Genomic DNA, 14,524 nt, shown 5'->3' with positions numbered 1-14,524 from the left:
CCTGGTGTATCTTTGCGATCGCGAATTTTGGTGCTCTTCTGCACCAGATTTTGCGCATGCGCAACTTTATATTGTAATAAAAGACATAAAAATCAGATACACTAGTTCAAGGCATATTTTAAAGTATAGTTTTTGATACCGCTCTAGAGGAAACATTGCCGGCGTAGCCCTATTCGTGCGAAGCCTGTCCTGTGCGGTGCGCGAAGAGTCCGAGCTAGGCATCAGCTTATGTACTCAGCAATGTTTCGAACAAATGGAACAAATCTAATAACTGACAAGAAAAATGCAAGACCAAAACAAATTCCGGGCCTTCGGGGCTGTCAGTTCTGGCAGAAGCCATTACGATTCCCGGTAATCGTAGGTAAGGTAAACCAGTTTTCGCAACCTTGCCGAACACTCTAAGGTATTGTATTACATCACTTTAAGTTGTCATGGCTTGAAAGTATGCCGACATACAATATGAGGCGCAAAAAATGTCCGTTGAGTTCCAAATACGCTACCATGCGTAAGGCGCGTCCTGGTTGTATACCAGGCCTCTAATCAGTGTGGAGGCTTGCTGAACAGAACGGGTATCCTGTGCGGTTAAAATACAGTCATACTATGTTTGTTCAGGGATTGAAGAATATTTCAGTACATTTCACGCTGTCATATCTTTCCAATGTTCAGATAAGCGTTCTAGTAAACCTGCAGTTAAGAGGAGAAGAAAGGGGAGGATGAGAAAACTTTATTTAATTATTGAACAATGCAATTGAGCTGGTTAGTGGTCGCGCTTTTCACTAATTTTCTTCAATTCACGGAACGTCAACCAGAGTAGGCCAGGATTCGTTCTTTATGCTTGAAAAGGGTTAGAAAACAATGAAGTGCTGCTCGGACATATTTATCGGTTTCGATTCTTGTCACATCGAAAACCGGCCTGTATACTGCGTTCTCTAGCGAGTATATGAAGCCTTCAACACGGTGTATTAACTGTTGTTGATGAGATTCAGTTCATTACGATAACAATAGTTATGATTGAAACTGGGTGAAGAAAAGCCGCCTTTGAGTACTCTGGACAACATTGTCTGCGCCGTTTAGCGGTGGCGTAGCACGAACCCCATTGCAATTGCATGTGATTCAAGAACGCAGGCTGAGGATGTGCACCTTCCTGTACGCAGACATAGCAGAAACCAATTCCTGGAGAAGGTACTGTATTTCTTACAGCCTGAATAATAAAACCTCACGAATTTTGTGAGCCTCCCAAACATCCCCAAACCTCCTAATAAGACGTTTGACGTTTCTGAGTGTCCAGAAAAATTAGTGCGTTGGGTGCAGAAAAAAAAACATTCATCTGATGTAACTCAACAACAAAAGAGGAAGTAGAAAACAGCTGTTTTATCTGCTGCTGTGCGATGCGCGTGTAGGGACCCGCTGCTTGGTGTGTAGCATTAGACTGTGGAGTCTGCATAAGAGCATATCAAAAACACTTTAGGGAAGCATACGCATTTGAATAGGATGGAGGAGCTCTGAGCACTGAACCGAGCAAAAACTCTAGTCAGGACGAGTTACACACGATCTTCCAGCCGATGCTCTCAAGAAAGAAACATTTTGCCATGCGTTGGTGGCCCTATGCACCCTACGCATGTTGTTAATAACGCAAGAGCATTAGTCCCCTATATATAAGTTCATAGAAAATCTGCATCGACGACACTCAAAATTTGCCCATGAATAGATGGCGCAAAAATGACACACACGGCACTCAATATGGGAATGAATGTCGAGATGATGTCATGTTTTTCAGAGGAGCTCCTGTAATTACTAATTTAAGTAAATAAATGACTATATTAAGGCGCTGGGCGGCATTGGAACGGTGGTTGTCTTATAGACAACACACGCAGGGAAACACGGTAGTACCACAAAACGATCATTCAATATCAATAACTGAATTCAGCGCGAACGTTTTGGAATTCGACTTAAGCGCATGTATTAGGGACTTGTACTTCGTACTATAGGACGTTTTAGAAAACTAATGACACAAGTGAGAATCAAGGGAGTAGCAAAGCAGGTTCCCGCTATTAGCGTAAATGGCGGCCTAACAATTCAGAGTGATTGTCAAGAGACTTCTTTGTATGAACCGGAAGAAAGAAAACCTTGCAAAATTGGAAGGATGACGATAATAATTACACGACACAGGCGTTCTATTGGGTATGTGCTACACCAGGCAGCACACCTTTGACGTCTATAGAACGAACACTGCTTTCTACGCGACATCTTTTCTACAAGTCTGTTGGTGCTGTGTATCCGGCCATTGACACAACCTTTCACAATAACAGCGGCTGTGAAACGTGGCGCCGTACACAATACCGGCTTGTTCCTTCCACAGTTCTTCACTAATGTCTTCCGATTCACTGCATCGAAAGAAGTGCTTGTGTTCCCTGGAATTGTTTGCCCCTTGTGGTGCCTTTATCAGCCCAGAGAGAAGAAAGCTAGTTGTCATTCGCAGGCGAGTGACCCAGGCTTTTACGGCTTCTAAACTCGATCTACCTCAGAAATGGCTCACCTTTACTATTACTCCCCGTGTGTACACGTATTTATCATTGAAACGCGCAGAAAAATCATACAATTGCGTCACGCGCTGGCAGCAAAGAGCCACTATTTCTGCTTCGTTGTTGGACTCACGATAAAAGCGTGAGCATCATCAAACCAGGCAGCATGCTGATGACTTGTATGGACTTCCAGCCGATCTGCAGGACCATCAGGAATGCCACCACGACGGAGCCGCACATGTGTCCCATCAAAACCGCCATCGAGTAGAGCGTCCGGTAGTTTGGCGCGAGACTCTCGACGACTGCAGGATGCCAAAAAATTTTATTTCTTAAATTTAGGAGTACCTCGGACGCCCTTGCTGAGGACATTGAAAGAGGGAGGCTAAAGAATGCTCGAGTACAACTTTTAAAGCGTACAACACGTAAGTATTGAAGGTGCATGTAAAAATGGGCGCTAAACAGTAGCAACAGGGAGATCAAAAATAAGTCTATATGAAGGAGCATCACACATAATGACCACACCACAAAAAAGACGCAGGTGACGGCAAATAGCAGTTTAAAAGCAGTACAATAGAAATAATAGAAATTGGCAACACAACTTGGCATAAAATTGGGCATGTCATAACAGCGCCTACAGCAAAACTGTAAATTTCGCTCAGATAGGAAAAAACAAAAGAAAATAAAACGCAAAAAATCGCTGAAGATGATTTAAACAAGGACTTTTATGGCGGGTTATATGTGGCATATACATGCAAGAATAAAGCGTACAAAGCTATCAAGCGATATGCAAGAGTAATTTTTACGGAAGGAACCTGGTCGCAGTGTCAGGTGCTAAGTCACCGGGAAGTCATCCACAACTCGATGGCGCGAGGCAATAGGCATGTGTTTAGAGTTTGTTTTGCCGTACATGTGCAAGAAGCGCAGCCGGCTGTATAATCTAGTTGACAAGTATAAGATTCATTCAACTGCAAGTGTGGTAAATATAGTGCTCTTTACGTATTTATGCACGAGGGATAAAGAGAAATACAAGTTCGTTACTTCAGAGAAAATCGGTTGTACAAATCTGCCACGCCGGAAGTTGCAACACCCGCATTGAAGCCTATTACGGGAATCAGTTCTGGCCACCAAACAACTCAATCACTTAAGCATCGCACCAAAACAGTAATATCGCTAGCACCCCAGCTGTTTGCGGGGACTTCGTTTCAGCACCTACTGGATTTCCAGAAGTCTGTCGGAATAAAGTCGTTTTTTTAGAAAGAACCTATTTTTCTGTCTTCAGCTACTGGCCGTTGCACTGCACCCAACGGAATAGGACGTTAGTCTACTTGGAGCGCCCATCCGAACGAAAGGGGAAAGTATCAGCAAATGACACAACGGTTTCATCAGATATTTTCCCAATAAAGAAATACATAAAAAACAACACAAAGAATTGGTATGTGTCGCATTATTCTTGCTTTTCGCAGTTGCGCAAGCGTTTGAACGAGGAAGAATGCACCGACCAATGAATAAGAACTTAAAAACATAACAGATGTTTCGCCCCCCCGACGGACCCTTCTTCTATTCCTTGTGAAAAGGGTCTTAAATTTTCCTGTTTTTATTCCTTGGTCGCTGTCTTCCTTAGCGTTGAAACACATCCCCCGACCAGGCGGGTGTCGTCCCAACCCTCGACGTACGTTTTGCGAGCACTTCTACGGACACTACGCTTGATTCTTAGAATCAAAACCTCCTTCCAAATGTGTTCATATGTCATTTCATTGTTTGAATGTAATGAAAGAAATATAGGCACGCATAACTTGTCCGAAACGATCGTAGCAAAGGGGTGGAAAACGGTAGTCGCCGCTGTCTGCTTAAGGTTCCCGCATAGCGTCTTCAGCTCTCACGAACGGTTCTTGAGTGACGATGCTCCCAGGTATGCTTACCCGGGAAGCGGCTAGCTTGACCTGGTTATGGGGTAACGGCACTCCAGTCACGCGAACTCGTGTATAAGTAGGGTCCACATATTCAATTCAATTTTTATGCATTCACATCACTTGCAATTAGCCGTCATAAATACATTTGATTGCTTCGCAGGTATAAAAGTGGGTAAAAGATCTTTAAGAGCACATTTAGGCAACTTGGTGGCCCGCCATCACAGAGGAAAGCACTCTGCCATTGTCAAGCCAAGAGGGAGAGCACAAAGAACGGTGTTCTTTGCGTAACCCTGCTGGAAGGGAAGTGTCTAGATAACGGTAGGAATGTTGATGTCGACGAGAATGATGAAATCTCTTATACAGCACTCACCCAGCACGAAGCTAGTGTGGAAGAGCGTGGTGGCAGCGACACCCTGCAGAAAGCGCATGGCCAGGAAGTTGTTGAGCATTCCCGTGAAAAGAATCATCAGGCTGGCCGTTTGGAGGACTACTACCGAGAATTGAATCACCGGCTTCCGACCAATCCTGCGGACAAAAAAGGTTGCAGCATCGGTGCATGACTGGACTGCTGACACTATTTGTCGGAGTTAGAATGAAGAGCTTATTAGAGCATATGAATGCAAGAGCCACGACATGAATTGCAGCTAGACCACATGCTTCCCGGCGAAAAAAAGGTTAAAAAACAGAAGGAAGGTATGTTCACGCTAACCGATGCGATAGCACTGGGTTGTCTGCGTAGAGAGGTAATGAATTGCAGAAGCAAGTTAAAACACACACCAATAGGTTGCAGTGCGAAGAAGCTAATTATGCAGTTGAAAGCAGTACTGTATATTAGGTCAGAGAATCGTGGCAACATTTTGATTGATTATGGGGTGCAACGCGACGACGCTGCACAGGCGAGGAGGCGTGCCGTAAAGAAGGCCTCGGGAATCATTGTGACCACCTGGGCACCTTCAACGTTAGCTGAAACATCGAACACAGAGGCGTTTTGGTTGGTCGCCTCCATCAAAAGCTGCCGCCACAGCCGGTAATCGGACCCGCGTCCTTGGGCTAGGCAGCACAATTCCTTAGGGCACTGAGCCACCACGGCGGGTGCAGCAACGTCTTAAAAGCGTATCCCAGTTGCACACATTTTGGTTGCAATTGAAGTGACGTCATCGGTAAAAAGGCATCTGTTACCGTTACACATTTCTCAAGGAGGTTAAATGAGTTGCCGAGAAGCCAACAAATGCCATGAGAGACCTAGAGTGCGCTGTGTGCGTGCGTACCAGTCTGCCAGCGGACCGCAGATGAGCAGCGCGCAGATAACACCAGCGGAGAAGACGGCGCCGCTGACGGGCAGGAGCCAGGCACGTTCGCAAACAATGTCGAACTGCACATGCGCAAAATAATGGCGAAAGATCTTGAGACATCCTGGTGTTTCAGATTGTCTCACACTCGTGGTTGAATTGTTGCCAATCAAGTTGCACAACGAGGGTTGCGCAAGAAAGTGACAACAAATAGCTTGTACGGACGAGCTGGGGACCAGGTTGGGAGGTGAAAATAAAACGAGATAATGTGTGTTCGGGTGAGCATCCTCTTGTAGTCCTAATTTTGGGGTCCACACACTATATATATATATATATATATATATATATATATATATATATATATATATATATATATATATATATATATATATATATATATATATATATATATATATATATATATATATATATATATAGGGTTTGGAAATGAGGGGCTCGTTAGGAAATACAGAAAGAAATGCCGGCAGTCTACAACGCCAAAGAAAGCATAGGGGAATGGTTAGACTATTTTTTACCGTTAGTGACATTACATTTTTATTTTTCTATGAATTACGTGAGAAAGAAAGAAAGAAAAACACGCGCCCAGAGTGGGGATCGAACCCACGCCTTTCGATTAGATCTCGAATGCCTTACCAATTCAGCTATCTGGGCGACTGTGTTCTGCTTCACTTTCTGGGGTATTTATATTTACTACAACTGTATCTGACGCTTGAGGGTGGTAGCCAGCGCCACTCAAACTACACGGGGAGAAGGGGACCTTCTTTTCAACCCCCGGGGCGTGACGCGAACGTCTACAGCCTGTCATAAGCGAGTAACTGGCGGGAAACCCTCTTATGCTATCTTGGCATCAAGGCTGCCAGAACCGAGGCCCTCACTAAGCTTTCGCATGATAATAGGGTTTGGAAATGAGGGGCTCGTTAGGAAATATAGAAAGAAATGCCGGCAGTCTACAACGCCAAAGAAAGAATAGGGGAATGGTTAGACTATTTTTTACCGTTAGAGACATTACATTATTATTTTTCTATGAATTACGTGAGAAAGAAAGAAAAACACGTGCCCAGAGTGGGGACCGAACCCACGCCTTTCGATTAGATCTCGAATGCCTTACCAATTCGGCTATCTGGGCGACTGTTTTCTGCTTCACTTTCTGGGGTATTTATATTTACTACAACTGTATCTGACGCTTGAGGTAAATATATAAATACCCTATATAAATATAAATACCCCAGAAAGTGAAGCAGAACACAGTCGCCCAGATAGCCGAATTGGTAATGCATTCGAGATCTAACCGAAAAGCGTGGGTTCGGTCCCCACTCTGGGCGCGTGTTTTTCTTTCTTCCTTTCTCACGTAATTCATTGAAAAATAATAATGTAATGTCACTAACGGTAAAAAATAGTCTAACCATTCCCCTATGCTTTCTTTGGCGTTGTAGACTGCCGGCATTTCTTTCTATATATATATATATATATATATATATATATATATATATATATATATATATAGAAATTATAATACACTGAGACAGCCTTAAAGAGCTTCTCATATTTGCAGTGACTGCTATCTGAGAATAATAACCAGGGAGAGACGTACATTTTATTTCGGCTCAAAATGAAGTAAGGAAACAGATGGGTGCAGCCTTCGCCCGTTTTGCTTCTTTTAATGGCGGAGAGGAATTCTTGAGCCCCCACGGCATCTTCGGCCATTTGGACTGCGTTTAGTTGAGTTTCTGGGTGGGAGCTGAGGAAGGCAGTCTCGGATCGTGTGAAGTACTGACAATTTATAGCGGAATACTGCTAATTTTAATAGGGCACGCCCATAAAATGTGTTGGAAGTTAGTCCTTGCGGAGCACCATTTACATTTGTCGTCGTACATTTCCCCCTAAGAAGATTTACAGCCCACCGTCACACAAAACTGCTGTGGATTATCGTTGTCGCGGCAACCACGAAATACTGGATGGTAAATATTCTGTAAATGTTATGTAGATGTCTCAAAGAAGCCGCGTTCCGAGCAATACAAGGTCTAGACGTTGGCACAGCTGCAACGTATATTCATGTGCGTGGACAGCGGCAGCGAGAGTTCAGTATGCACAAATTAGAGCTGATGTCGCAAAATTAAGAAGCTATCGGTGTCATGTGTAAGAGCAATAAAATGCTCTGCCCTTACGGAATTTGATGCGAACGAGACACCCTTATTGAGAGGAAGAAATACATGGCTTCACAATGGTCGCAGCACTTTTGCAATTTCTGTAAGGACTTGCAGTGCAGCCGTCAAAGCTTACCTGCTTGACGATCGAAGTACCGTACTTGGATGGGCCGTACTCCCATTGTGTGCATGGCACCGTGGTGATGTCCGTCGAGTTCCATTCGGCATACATGCGACAGCGGCTGTACTCACCGTCGGCCCCGCGAGGGATCATCTGGCTCTTCCACAGCTCCAGCGACGTGTTGCTGCACGCGTACACAACCAGGAAAACACACACGTCGACACTAGTGTTTTTCTGATCAACATTTGAACTTTATAAATCTGATAAACCACCCCGATGGTATGGGCAAATAGTAAACCACTAACGTTTACTCAAGGGGAAGGACAGGAGTCATAAAAAGTAATTCTGTGTAGGAAAACGGATGAAGAGCCCATAGAGAGACGCCGAGAGTAAAACTGACAGGATGATGTCTCTCTCACAGGTGTACTTCCTTATCTTATAGAATGAATGCAAATTTTATGCTTTCGATGATGCATAACCAACGGTTCCCTATGAATTACCAATTCATATTTATTACACAGGTTATAAAAACATTCAGGTTTGATTTCGTGTGCAATCTATACCTATCAACACCTGCGCCCGACTGTCTGACCGACAGACTGACCGCCCGATGAACGCCAGACTGACCATTATTTTGGCCCCAAAAGAAACATGCATACAGAGGAGGAGGACGAGAACGAGGAGGAAAAAACTGTATGGAATCCGTTCTGACTGAGGTCACATTGGACCAGTGAGGGGTGCCCTCAGTCGAGGACTCCCTGGCTGTATCCGGCCCTCTATGCCCTATTCACAAGCCGAAGATGGGAGCAGAGGTCGGAGCTGGTCAACGTCGCCGCCCACTGTGAAGGCGTAGGGCTGGAATCATGAAGAAGATCTGGGGTGTTTGACATGCCCACACTATGTGGCTAGTGCACCGGATGTGGGGCAGAAGATCCATTGAGGTTAGTTGGATGGATGGATGGAAAGGACTTTATTGGGTAAATCCTGCAGTAGGTAAAGCCCGGTTGACGGGCCGACCTCAACGTGGCCGTGCGTTGCATCCTCTTGGGCAGCCCAACTCGACAGGGAACCTGCTGGATGGCCAACTCTTGATCCGACTTGTTGGTTGAGGCGATGGCGATTTGGAGATCTGCGGGGTATTCTGTGAAGCTGTTGGGTCGGGAATATTTTGTGAAAGAGCGGGTTGCGGGAAAGGTGTTAATTTGGAGCTGGCGAAGTATAACTCCTTCCTCTTCGGTGAGTTTTTTTATGTGGGGGAGGAAACTTTTCGCGGGCTAGTCGGCAGTGAGAGAGTATGTCGTTGCATGTTAGTGGGTGGGGGTTGTTGGCATAGGGTTGTGACTCTGCGCAATGACCCAGTGTACTGATTCTCGAGCTGCGGTATGTGCACCTTCATTCCCGGCTATACCTGAATGACTAGGTGCCCTGATGAGGCAGGGGTCAGGTACGTGATTCTTATTTTTGAGAATGTGGAGGGCTGCTAGAGACAGAGTGCCTCGCTGTAAGTTGCAACAAGCCTCTAGTGGATCGGTCAGTATGTTCAGGTAGCCACTCTGTGTTGTGGGGGCTGCCATGGCTATTGCTTTTTCCTCGGTTATGTCGGTGTCCGTGTATAAGAACAGTGGCGGTGGCAACGGTGTGGAGTTTATTATTCCCCACTGATGTCGCAAAGGAGTTTTTGGTTACGTTGGAAGAGGCATCTGTGTATAGGTCATCTTTTTGATGTTGGTATTGTTCCTGACGATAGTTAGCGCGGGCCCTTCGTTGTCTAATGTTATAAGATAAAGTTAATATTTTGAGGAGTTGTAGTAACGTGGTTGTGTTTCCGTATAGACAGTGGAATATGGGTTCTGCACCTGGAGACCGAAGGCGATGGATATCCAAGTCGCAGCAGGGTCGCGCGTCCAGCATTAGTGAGTTGTGAAGTGCGTTGTGCTTCACAAAGCTCTTCCCAAGTGTTTTTTAAGCCTAGTTGTAACAGTGTGGCGGTTGATGTGCATTTAGAAAGTCCGAGGGCCGTCTTCTAGGTTTGTTGGATAAAGATATTTCGCTTTCGCCGTTCGGCTGGCTTGTGAGAGAGTTAAGGCGTGCCGTAAGTAAAGCGACTTATGAGCAAGGCTTGACTGAGACGGATGAGGTTTGGTTCCTTCTGTCCGGCTCGTTTGTGCGTGATACAGCGAAATAAGCCGGTTAGCTGAGTCGCGGTGTGTTGAAGTTGTAGTACTCTATCGGAGCCTGATCCGTCCTGTGGGATGGTGACTCCGAGTATGCGTAAGTGGCGAACAGTTGGAACAGGAAAGTTTTCAATATGGAGCTCGTAGTCTGAAGGGAGAGACATTTTTCTGTCCGGTGTGCATTGTTGTAGGGTAAGGAGGGTCGATTTTTCACAAGCGCATGTGACGCCGCGTGTTTATAAGTATCTGGATGTGAAATCAACAGCTGTTAGAAGAGCTTCTTGCTCTTCTCAGATGGATCCTGTGGTTGTTCATGAAGTGAGGCCATCTGCATACAGAGCATGCTTCAGGTAGGCTATGGTAGAAAGTTGTGTAGATAGGTCTTTGATAGCGATGCTCAAAAGAAGTGGGGAAACGACAGACCCTTGTGAGATGCCACGTGGAATAACGGTAAACGTAGGTGAGAAGTCCTATTACTACTGTGCAGTGTGTTGAAGTGCTTTAACTTAATGTAGGGGTTCGCACCGGGTTGAGGGCGGCGAGGCCTTGCAGGATGGCGTCGTGAGTGACATTATCGAAGGCTCCTTTGATGTCCAAAGCAAGTATGCAGTGATTGTGGTTTTTAGGAATACGAAGGATAATTTCTTCCTTTAGTTGAAATAGAATGTGTTCAGTGGACATGTGCGGTCTAAAGCCGTACACAGAACTCTAGTAATGGGTGGTCTTCTATATGGTTAGTCAACGCAGTGTGAACCAAATTTTCATGAGCTTACCGACGCACGAGGTAAGAGAAATAGGACGCAGGTTTCAAATGAAGAGGGATTTCTGAAGTTTTGGGATAAGTGTGATGTGGGCTGCCACTGTGGCGGGAGCGTGCCCTGTGCCAGTGGTCATTGATGTATCGGAGGAGATGCTCGAGTGCAATATCGCCTAGGTTGCGGAGGAGTTTATTGGGGATGTGGTCGTGTGCGGGCGTTGTGTTCCCGATGAGTTTACTTAGTTCGGCTTCGAGTTCTTGCATGGTGAAGTGTGTGTGCGGCATTGTGAGTGCCTAAGTACACTGGATAATAAGGAGACGGTTGCGACGTTTCACGTGCGATTTTCTTTTGTAAGGTATCAGTTAATTCTTGTTCGGTGCCTGGGTGGTTGTGTATAAGGCGGTGTATGCGACGCTCAGTGGACGCTTTTGTCTCTCGTTCTCTAAGGGAGCGTATTAGGTGCAATATTGTACGGGTGCCCAAGGTACCCTGCAAGCGATCGCACAATTGTATCGATTTGTGATGGCTTAAGAATTGTGCATATTCTTTAGCTTGCTGTGTAAGCTGTGCAGTACGTAATTTGAATTTCCGATATGCCTTGCTGCGCTTCTAACGCTTGATAAGGCTGCTGCTCGCAGTCCACAAGTTGTTGAGGCATTGGTCGATGGCTGGTTGGTCGGTGATGAGGGGAATTCCTTTGAGTGGGCTTTGACTAAATCCTTAAGAGTGGCAGTCTATCTATCTATGTCGTGAATTTCACTGGCGGGTAGATGTTCGAGAGGGCTTTTCAGTTCGCAAGCCGGGCTGTGTCAATGCGAGAGCAAGCGATACCTTGGATTGTATGAATATCATGTTGTGATCGCTACCCGAAATTGTAACGGAGGCATTGCCATGTCTACATCGTCACGTTTCGAAAAAAAGTGAGGTCTGGCGAGGTAACCCTTGATACGCTTTTGCCTACCTTTGTTGAGTGTTGGGAGGTTGCAGAGCGTAAGCCGGTATTGATTAATAGCGTCCCTTATGATGGTGCCTTTGCGACAGTTACGGGGGTAGCCCCACAGCATATCCGGATCATTAAATCCCTGGTGACCACAAATTGGTGCTGTTTAGAGAAGGAAATTGCCTGTTTTGAAAGGGAGGGGAAGTCGGTCATACCATGGGGGGAGCAGGAGGGGGCTATAGACGTTAAGCACAAAAATACTGTGGTCACTATTTCGATTTGGTGATATTTCCACTACGCTACAATCGATTGTGAACGTCAGGGCATGGTGCTGGGCAGTATATCGGTTGTGCACGAGTGTAGACGTCCCTCTAGGTGGTATTCGTCGAAAAGTTTAGCTGTCAATTTCTTCGCTCGGAAACACTGGAAACGGCCACAGACATGACCGATGCGCCACCGACATGGCGCGGCTTCGGCCACTGCGCCCGCACGCCGAAGAAAAAAAAAAACACCGGCGTGCGTGTTCTGCTCCGTTTCATCCCGATTCTCAACGGTAGGCTCAACAGAGATATTATTACCCGTACTCACATTAGACTCGAGGCAATACTTCGCGTTCGGTGAGGCAAAATATAATGCAGTCATCACCATAGTACGGACAGGTAGCACCGACGTAACCAGTGACAGCACATTTACTCGGTTACCTGCATGCGCGCCTCGCCAGTGAATATAAGCAATTCATGAATCCTTTTGGACGGTAGTGTAATCTCGAAGGGTCGGATACGCTACGTCAGCTTCTTGACGGGTGATGATGGCAGGGTGGTGTTGCGATGTATATGGTTGGGGGGAGGCTTTCTTTTTATGGAGTGAATGACAGCTCCACTGCCATTGTATGCGTGCGGTGTCTACGTGGTGAGCGTGGAGGAGGGATCGTCATCTGTAATGACATTAGTGAATGATGCTGGGGCACGGTGTAAGTATAGTTTAGGTTGTAAACGTCCGTGTCCCGTCGGTAGCCGGCGCGACCACATCGTGTCCGGAGCTAGCGGTGTCGCCGATTGCGCAATTGTTGGAGCTCCGGGGCTTCGGGGTGCAGCAGGACACCGAGCGCGGCTTGGCGCAGCGGCTGGTAATGTGTAGCGCGGTCGCGATGTTACCGCTGTTAAAAATGTGATTGTTAAACTGAGCTCTGGCTGTGGCACTGGATGATTCCGCTAATGAAAAAGGAGTGCGTTGTTCCGAATTGTAATTTGAAACAGAAGGTATGAAGAGCAAGTGGCGCTCTTCACACGTTCTTATTTTCAATGTGCGCTCGACACGTCCACACCTATATTCATCCCTTTCCTTCATCCCAAAGAAGTAATCGCGGAACTGCTGCATTACTACGTAAGCATGCGATTGATGCAGCAGTGACGGTATGCTAGCGTGTCTTTGAAGATACAGTTACAGAAGAAGGAGCTCGCAAATCGGCCCTCGTCATAGGCATCCCATAAATGACATATTCGAAGAAGTCCGGTGTAAGTAAGCACTGTGTAATGAAGTATTCAATATTTAGTTAAATGTGTGCCGTATTTGTGCCCATCCTTCAGGTAAAGATTTCAAACGGCTTGTTGCCTAATGATAACATTGTTGAGTTTGTTCCCAGGTGCTTGGCTATTGGTATTTCTGGAAGTCCTTTGAATATAGGTGTTGTTTACGTTGTAGGTTTCGCTGAAATTGAGGAGATGCATCACAAACTATTGGGAGTCATGTATAACTCACACCCATACACAGGCGCACGCACGCTTGAACACGCCCACGAAAACACGCGCACCCATGCATACAATCACGCTTTATTATGTATCACAATCTCATAACTACCTTTTTTATATTACACAGCTAAACTGGGCAGCACGTTCCATGGTACAGTCCCCAGTAAATTAGTTTATCATTTATTGTTCCTGAGGCAAAAATCACATTTGCAGCATCAACAATACAGAATTAAATTGCCAAAAGCACAAAATATCTTAGAGTATTAGTGAATATACTAATTAGATCATCTTAAACTTAAGGCACAGATGAAACACGAATAACGATAGCGCTAGCAACCACTTGTATCTGTTAATGTATTGCTCAATATTGAAATACACCGCATGTATAAATGAAGGTCCACTTAAGATATTTTAGCAGATCTTCTCTCCCCCTCTCGAAAAATATAATTATAGACTCATCCGAACCGTATGCGTATGCAGTTTGTGGAAAAATGCGACAGGAAAGTGTGCTCATTTCGAACCGTATTTAAGGCCCATGTTAAGCAGAACTCAAAAGCCTTTTAGCATCAGAGCTATTTAAGCTTTTAGTTCTGCGGTTACATTTACCAGAAAAAGACACCAAGAAAAAGGACCCACGCAAGCGTGCGCCTTGAACGAGCACCCGGCGTCGGCCAGCCCAACCATCGAAACACCCTGCCCAGAATTTGTGGCGCGATCTCGCTAGTGCTGTTTCCCTCGCCATTTCACTTGTGTTCGCGCCTAAAGTGGGGAGCACAGACGCCGAGTTCGCGAAGCTGGTTGCCGCGGGTTGTAGCGCGTGCCAACGCGGTCCACTTTGGGAGATATGTGAGAGGCTGCGGTCAAAAAGATCTGGGCCTGCCAGTCACGGAGAAGATT

General features: G+C 45.8%; 2 non-coding genes across 2 annotated transcripts; both read right to left on the bottom strand.

Annotated features, from left to right (window-relative positions):
• Nucleotides 1-6,321: 6,321 nt before the first annotated feature.
• On the bottom strand, nt 6,322-6,393 carry Trnar-ucu (transfer RNA arginine (anticodon UCU)). Its single transcript has one exon. It is a non-coding gene; the product is annotated as a tRNA-Arg (tRNA).
• Nucleotides 6,394-6,796: 403 nt separating this feature from the next.
• Trnar-ucu (transfer RNA arginine (anticodon UCU)) lies at nt 6,797-6,868 on the bottom strand. Its single transcript has one exon. It is a non-coding gene; the product is annotated as a tRNA-Arg (tRNA).
• Between the last annotated feature and the right edge of the window lie 7,656 nt (nt 6,869-14,524).

Source organism: Haemaphysalis longicornis, unplaced genomic scaffold (assembly GCF_048455015.1).
Source record: "Haemaphysalis longicornis isolate Haplotype H1 unplaced genomic scaffold, Haemaphysalis longicornis Haplotype H1 scaffold_2, whole genome shotgun sequence".
Classification (NCBI taxonomy): Eukaryota; Metazoa; Arthropoda; class Arachnida; order Ixodida; family Ixodidae; genus Haemaphysalis; species Haemaphysalis longicornis.
This window is presented reverse-complemented; position numbering and strand designations above follow the sequence as displayed.